We start from the raw sequence: 8,959 nt of genomic DNA on the forward strand, positions 1-8,959 counted from the left end.
CCAAAATCACCGCCAAAAATGGATACTCTTTCTATTTTCTACATAATCCTATGCAATTGGGAAGTATCTTTTACATTGTTTACAGCTGCCCCCGATTACCACCATGAGGCCAAATAGACATACATGACTTCCACACCTTTTCAAATTTCTGGGGACACTTGTGACCCATATATGTAAGTTTGTACAGAGGCAGAGTCTACCCACATGTGCCTCCTGGCATCTGTTTTCATTCAGATCTTTAAAAAAAAAAACAAATGCCTAAAAACATGGCATTTTTAGAACCATTAGGATCCCTTACATATTGGGTGGGCTCCGTTGGAGTCCACCTGCTCGGACAAAATCAGAACAGATGTCGGCAGGTGTCAACGGACACATGTCCATTAACACTCTCTGCTCCATAGAGGAGACTGGAGGGTCTGATCGGGTCTACTTGAAAAACTGACCCGATCGCTCTGCCTTTGTGAAAGGGCCCTTAGACAGTCTGTTCATACCAGAGTGCAATCAAAACACACAGATTAAGCCATTATATTCATATGCCTTTGCATGTATTGCCACTTGTTTTTTTTCCATGAGTTGCGTTCACATGCATTGCTTTAACACAGCTTTGAGCGTGTAGTCTTGTGAAAAAATGCAGCCTACTCTACTTTTTTCAAACACATGTAACCACAATGCAATAGTGAGAACTGTACTCATTGAGAAACACTGATTTTTGTTCTCATCGCATTTGGAATGTGTTTTTGAGCACTTTTAAATGCACTCTATGTGAACAGTCCCTAAACAAATACTAATGGAATAATTCAAAACAGTTGGAGGAAGTTGACAAATCACACTGGGCACTTATCTGCAGGACATTGAAAGGGAAGGTCTGTGCTCAAATCTAACCCTAACATAGATTTGTGAATGTTACTAGCAGCCTTTATTTTATGCACTTTGCATTTTAGGTTTAGATACATTTATCATGCAGCTGATCAAATTACTAAAATCAATTACTGTTAGCATAACATGTCAGTCCATTGGAGGCATTAGAACTCTTATCTGAACCTGTGTGTTTTGTGGTTTTGTCTCCTAACTTTTTCGTTGTTATAGATGAAACCTGTTCTGAGACTTTGCACAGTTTATAGTGTTAATATATATATATATATATATATATATATATATATATATATATATCCACTGATCGGGTGAGTTACTCCTCTCATACCTGTGTAATTCCTGGAGCAGTGTCAAGGTGGGCTCCCAATGATCTACCAATACTTGAATAGAAGAGTAATGAAGTATCTTCATAACGTAAAATAACAGCTGATGTTATGAAAATACTTCAGTAAAACTTTTTTGCATTGGAGATTGTGTCCTATCTTTTCTTCTAATATATAAATATATATATATATATATATATATATATATATATATATATATATATATATATATATATATATATATATATATATATATATATATATATATATATATATATATATATATGTATATATATATATATATATGTATATATATATATTCTTCTTCTAAATATTCTAAATAGTATAATCAATTCTTTTGTAACTAATCAAAAAATAATGTTCCACTGTAAAATATAGCAACCATCCAGCACTCAGCGTCTTTAAATCTAACAAGCTGCTAGAAGCTGATTTGAGGTTAATTGCAGCACATCATTGGTCTTTGAGCTGCGATATTAAATATGTTTTTGGGTTGTAGAAGCACGGCCATTCTTACTAATCTACCCTCAAGGCAACTAATAATAAGGTTTTCAGAGAGCCATAACCCTGAGTAATAAAAATAATGAACTGAAGGAAAGTAGCAGAGTTAACCACTGAACTAAAAAAAAATAAAGTATTGTATTTTGTTTTACAGAAACACTGCTGTGTGGCTTCTACTGTGAGACATTGGAGCAATTCTGGTGCTGTGACCTTCTATGACATGACTGGGGCATTTACTAGCTGGATGAGTGCCATTTCACCTCTGGCGCATGTCTTGGCATTGCTGGCCTAGCTTCAATAATTTTTTTCATGTGTTATGTTAAACTGATGTCATGAGTTCCCGAGTCTCACTAACTACTTACTAGGGTCTGCCATGCCGAAGTGTTCTTACCTGTAGAAGGAAAGCAGGAATATGTTCATAGTGCCAGTTTAAATACATTGGTTTAGGGTTGTTATATAGTTCTGTAAAATCTTACAACATTCACACTTGTACTACATGCCCAGTCTTGGCTCTCTTCTATGAAACATACTATTTACACATTTGTGCTTCATAAATGTGTTTGACATTAGATATCATGCTGTTACACCCTCTCAGCCTGGACATGTATCAGTATTTCCATGTCTGGGTGGTCTTTTGTCAATAATACAAGTAGTTTGAGATCTGCCTAATAAAAGGGATGAATCATAGCCATATGCAGTAAGTCACGTGTAGTGCAGATTCCTTAGTAGTCATTGTGCTGGAGAAGCCTATTTTCTCTGGGCTTGATGATACCTTTGACTGGACCAACATAATCTTTAAGGTGTAAAAGCTTTGGCTTTGTTAGGTTTCAGACCTTACTTCTGAAATTTTGCTGAATAAAAAAAGTGTAACAGATTTTCACTTTAAATAAAATTGTGTATTTATTTTGCACTGTCCTTTACCCTGGAAGTACTCAGCTCTGGCCCTCAAGGACCATTAACAGTTTGTGTACTACCACAGAATATAAGAGATATATGCTTCTCCCAACCTATTGTTCCCCAACAGCCAAAATCACACACTAAAGTTAGCGAGTCTGCTTTCAACTGGTAAGCAGACAGTCATAAGGAGTTTATGGGAAATAAATGCAGGGGATGGTGATCTTGATAGGAGGAATGACTCAAAAACATTTACCGGCAGCTCCTCCATGGGTTGGGAACTCCCTCCAAGGCATATAAACAATAAAGGAGGGTGCCAGATCAGTATAAGCCAATTAAAAAACAAAACTTTATTCAGTATTACTTACATATAAAATCACTGCAGGCTGCATACAGGGCTGATGTGGTGTGCTCCGCTGGAAAGGCATTGGTCCCTGTGGACTGGAGAGCAAATGCGGGAACAAGCCGGTAGCTTCCTTGGTACTCACAAAACGCCACTGATAGTAAGTCTGCAGAACAAGAGGGGCGCAACATTTCTGAGGTTTCTCAGTGATACTGAATAAATTGTTGTTTTTATTTGGCTTATACTGATATGGCACCCTCTGTTTATATTGTTCTTCAAACCACTCTCATTATTAGCTTTGCTGGGTTTCCATTAACTAATCTACCTGTGAAATAATCAAAATATACAATTGCCCTGATTCATATTTACTCAGCATTAAAAACATGTTCACTAATATTAACTGTTCCTGAATCTCAGAGATTCCATATGCCAACTGGATCTCTAGATCTGTTACTATTTATGTTAATAACATTATTTATTCAGTAGAAAACAGTGCTGTTACACTGTTGCATGATTTTGTCATATTGAGGCTGTAAACCCTGGAGTAAAACTGAGGGGAAGCATTCAAACCCAAACTTAAACCCTTACATAATTACATAGTAGGTAAGGTTGAACAAAGACAATAGTCTATCCAGTTCAACCTATGTAGGTGTTATGTGTGTCAGTGTCACTAATTATTTCCCATATCCCTTCCTTCCCCTTGATGGAAGAGAAATTACAAAAAATAAGTAAATTACCTCAAACCTGGGGTATTTATTTACCCATCTGAACCCATTATCAGGGCACAGATATGGGTTTTGTTTATAAATTTTTTTAATAAAACAGTATGTGTCTTTTTTTTACATTTATTGGCATCAGGATGAATAGGCAAAGCTTAAAAAACTCCTGTAACAGCATAGCAATTTATTAATTTATTATGAACCTGGCAGAACAATTCACTCATCTTCATTGACTACAGGCATACCCCACTTTTAAGTACACAATGGGGTTTATTTACTACAGCTATAAACTGCAAAATCAGGCTCCCTTCTGCATAGAAACCAATGAGCTTCTAACCCCAGCTTGTTCAATTAAGCTTTGGTAATAAAACCTGCAAGCTCATTGGTTTCTATGCAGAAGTGAGCCTGATTTTGCACTTTCTAGCTTTAGTAAATAAACCCCATTGTGTACTTAAAAGTGGGGTATGCCTGTAATAGGTGGAGGACAGCTGTTTTAATTAGTACCATTATAATAAAACATATAACTATCTGTTAAGATAGCTTAAGAGCAGAGTTGAGCACTACTACTTATTTGGTTCCTAGTGCATTTTCAGTTGGTCCATCAAAAATACATACTATTCTTTTGTCCTTAATATACAAATACAACAAGGAGAAACATACATGTTGTTTGTTCCGTTAAGTTCCGTTAAGTTTCAAGTGTTTATCTTTGACTGCATTGCAAAACAGACCTGCTTCTAAAAAAAAGTCACTTCTAAAACAGTAAATGTGTCATTTACTAAACATTCACTGGTGGTGAATTACTCACTGTATATTATAACACAATCACACGGAAGGTTTTCCTGCAGTGAATGTTTGGACAATGCCACATCCCCTGCTTTATACAGCAAATATGCTACTGGCATAGGGTATGGATCTTTACGTGTGCACACATACTACAGACATATTACATAAATTGCCCCTTGCATTCATCTATGAACATAAAACCCCAGCCAAACCTTTCTTTTTTTGTTTTGAGTATACAATGGTTATTAACTATCATATTTAGAGGAAAAATTAGAGGAAAAATGCACTGAGTTTGTATTTTTTTATTTTCGGGACTTACAAAATGCAGTTCAATTACTGATGAGATCAAACACTGCATAGTAATACTCTATGGTTTTAAAAGCAGCCAGCAGGTGGATCATTCTGCTCCTTTTCAAATATTTTCCAGGATCTCCTTAGCTCCACTGTTGAAAAACTCCTGTTGTTTACAACGGTTAATAGCTCAAGCTGAAATAGTGGAATGATTCAGAGCAGGGACTCCCCTCTTTCAGACAGATCTGCATGGAGACTGAATCAGAGACAGAAGACAATGCTCTCTTTCAAATTCCCAATGATGTGCAAGGGCAACTAAACAAATCCTAAAGAATAGAAAAAACTCTAATAGTGGGATTTTTAAGTAAATAAAAAATCAATGTATTAAAAAATTCATTCATTTATTGTACAAAAAAAAAATTAATACATGCACCAATTCATAATTCATAGAAAAGTTCATAGAAACAACCATAGTACGATTCTAAATGTTAAAATCATTTGAAAAAGTGATACTATCTACTAAAAAATCCAGGGACCCCAGAACAGCTGGTGGTGACGGACAAGAAAGCGGTTAATCCAACGCGTTTCGATAGTAATTATCAATACAATCTTCATCAGGGATATTGTATCACTATCTAAGACAGATCAAAGACAATTCCTTTAGTGCATATAGTATTAAGGAATTTCCCAAGTACAACATATTTAATATGCAATGCATCTCTTAACAGTATACAAAAAACGTACTCAAATAAGTATCAAATAGCAGATATATTCCCGAAACACAGCCTCCCCTTATCCACTAAGGGAACAATTGCTTTGCAAAGTTACAGTTCTTTGCTCCTTTAGAAATTAACTTCAGGGTATCTAATCCAATCCTCATCCAATCTATCCAAAATTAAAAAAAAGTTTTGCCTTTAGTTATAATTTAAATCTCTGACATTATAATAACTGTTGGACAGGAAGTGAAGGTGAACATCTTCAACAAGAATGTAAAACAGTAATAAAAATCTAAGAGAGCCTCAGACCTTTTCCCATGCTATCCAAAACTTAAAAACAAGTTTTGGCTGGAGTTACATATTGATTTTTATGCATGTGGATTGACATTTGGTTAGCTTAGTTCTGCATTCAAAAATGTGTTTAAAAATATGTAAAAATATGTACATATTAAAATTTTCTCCAAGTATCTTCTATGTTATATGTTATTTCAACCACAATACAAATATTTTAGGAACCTTAAAACTTATATGTAAGAAGGCACGCTCTTTTTCCTGGGTTTATATAATGCCCCTTTTATGGGTCACATGATTAGGACTTTGAATGTCTTCCAGCGTTTTTAAGAGAAATGTACAGTATATGCTCACTAAAACTGAGCCACATATTAAAAACCTAATCAGCATGCAAGAAATTATACATTTTATTTAATACACAATTTATTTTATTGATGTAATACTTGGTACAATATATTTTGTAAATTGAAGAGCAATTTTGCTGCACCCTTGCACATAGTACTTTTCTCTTTAGTGCAATAAATACCCTCTGTATTCAACTGCATAATGTTTACAATGTATTTGTATGTGGATTATAATGCATTTTCTGTATTTATGAGCAGTCACTGGTGTGATAAGGATTTTTGAGTGAGTTTTAAAGTATGAATAAGCTGAAAGAGCACAATTTTATATGATATTGCATGTTTTATAAGTCAGATGACCTGATAGTTTAACCTGGGTGGGTTTATAAATAGATTAATAAGCAGGATAGAAAAAGACAGCTAAGATCTGACTGGTTATTATATTTTTGAGACTGTTTTCCTCCAAATTGTATGAATAATCTTTGTGGTGTAATGTAGCCATGGTATTTCCTCCCCTCCTCTGTTGCCTTGCCATTATTATAATGCACCTGCCACTGGCTATGGGATCATGGCTGCATGGTGGCAACAGTTTGATAAGAAAAAGGGTTCTCAGGGCTCGTCAAAGGCTGCTTTCAAAGAACTTTACAGTTTATGTGTAAATGGGAAACTGCAGTTTGGGATAAGTGTCTAGCAGTGGGTGTCTCCCGCACCCTGTTATTCTAGCACTAGATACAAACACTCAAGAACATAGAACATCCCTAATCTGGGAAGAAGGCTGATCCAGTGTCAACCTCAATAACCCACTGATTTCCCAAACGTTGAAATGATAAGTGATGTTTTTTGGGAATGGGTGAAAGGTGCCTTCGAAGGTTATTGAGAGTATCCCCTTTGCTCCTGTTCAGGTACCCAGACTGCTGCATACCGTTAATTAACTTTTCTCAGTACTATAATGTTGGTATTATGTTTTTGCATAAAAGTACAAAATTTGACATTTTGGCTGTGTTATCATATTGTTAATATATGTAAAACCAGTGAATGAACCAGTAACTCAAACATAGAATTCAGAGAGTGCTATGGACCTGATATATTATAATCAATGCCAAGGCAAAGGGGATAGGATGGTGCTCTTTATTTTTAAAGTCCCAAAAGGATTAACTGACCACCACCAAGAAAATTTCACAATTTGTCAGGGTTAATTGTCACAGCATATTGATAATTTTGCTGCACTCATTTTCAAACAGATTTTCAAACATGCCATTTGTATAGAATAAAAGGGGGATTTCCCTAGCTAGTATATTTTGGTAGTCTACAGTAGTTGTGCCTTCCATGAAGGCAATTGGTAAAATTGATATCCAGGATTATTTAAAGCACAAATTAGGTCTCACACCGTTTTAGCAGTTTATAGTCCTTGTAAATGATTTTTGCCTAAAATAACTTTCTTTTAGTAAAAATGCTGTTTTCTGTTCTTTCACTACTATTCTCTATGCTGGTATAGCAGATTAACTGTCATGACCCTCAACACAAATGTCCTCAAAGGGACTTGCAGAAGAAGAGCTAGGGCCTGACAGACCTGTTAGTGAGTGCTGATTCCTGAGGTGCCTACTGGATTGCACAGCCATAATAAGACACCTTGCCAAATTGTTGTAGCAGGAAAGATGAGGTAAAACAATGTATGTTGAGGTTTTAGTGCATTGTCTGTCTAATTACATATCTATTTCTCTGATATCCCTTTGGCTTTAAAAGTGGGTGATTTTTCACATCACTCCCAGCAGCACAAAACAGAAAAACTGTGTTTTATAGTAACCTCAAACCCATGCGTTTTTTACCTTTAAATTGCAGACCAAAGTCTGTCCTCTTCAACTATTATGTGTACCTAGAATGTTACCTGGGGATGAGGGACCAGTAACAGCTTTTACTAACTAGTGCCAGCATACAAGTAATCTGGAATCATGACTCAAGCTCCTTAGAAATGTGAGGTGTTCAGGAGGACTCTTCTTTAAAATATGGGTATGAAGCAATGTCCTCATTTGACAAAAAGAAAACCTTGGAAATGTCCATTAAATCATTTAATAGCCCATTATATTCTGCTTTTCCAGAAAATATTATGCATCTAATAGCTATATCAACTGTGTTGCTTAATTATACTCTCCAGCAGTTTGCTTTCCATTGGATTGTAATTGTTACTAACATGCAATGTACATTTTTATTGCTACATGTTTTGATGTAATAGATGAACTATTGTAGATGAAATAAAATACATTTTATTTAAATATTTGTGTTTTAGTTGTAATATATATATTTACTGTGTGCAGTGTTTGTAATGTTGTTGATTTTAGGCTTTTGGGACACCATCCTCTTCTGATACAGAAAATAAAATACAAAAGATTTACAACTTCAACAGCATACAGTTATAGACCAGAAAAAAGGTTTATAAAGAACAGATATAAAACATTTTTTTTTTTTGCTGTTGTTAAATTATAGTATTTACAATAGTTGTAGTGCATTGCAAAAGTTGGTGAAAATGCAGCAAACACTTTTATAGCTTTGCACAAAGTAATGCCTACTTTACATTGGCTGAATGTCGGAAGACTTTGGCTGGTTCAATAAAAAACGGTTGACATTCATCCCATGTGTATGTCAGCTGGTCCAACAGAAGTCGGCAAAAATGGCTTCTGTCAGATGAGCATACAGGAAAACCAGTACCAGTACTGGTCTGTCCCCCTGTCAGAACACAACAGCTCAGTGGGGGGGAGATCGCTGCACATCCTATGGACTGTAAGTTATGCCCCACTCCCAGAGGGAGAATTATGCTTCTAGCCTCGTGATGTACCACAGTTCAGTTCCCTAGTATTGCCACTTCCTGTTC

At 35.5% G+C, this 8,959-nt stretch overlaps 1 protein-coding gene across 3 annotated transcripts in view; it reads left to right on the forward strand.

The window, feature by feature from the left end:
* MYLK4 (myosin light chain kinase family member 4) overlaps nt 1-8,363 on the forward strand; it is a 232,870-nt gene extending 224,507 nt beyond the window's left edge. For all 3 annotated transcript variants that reach the window (XM_077492098.1, XM_077492099.1, XM_077492097.1), the window contains one exon: nt 1,870-8,363. The gene's annotated coding sequence lies outside the window, so the exon portion shown is untranslated. The remainder of the gene's footprint in view (nt 1-1,869) is intronic.
* Nucleotides 8,364-8,959: the final 596 nt, after the last annotated feature.

Source organism: Lithobates pipiens, unplaced genomic scaffold (assembly GCF_037356315.1).
Source record: "Lithobates pipiens isolate NorthernLeopardFrog02 unplaced genomic scaffold, aLitPip1_a1.2 Scaffold_19, whole genome shotgun sequence".
In the NCBI taxonomy this organism is placed as follows: Eukaryota; Metazoa; Chordata; class Amphibia; order Anura; family Ranidae; genus Lithobates; species Lithobates pipiens.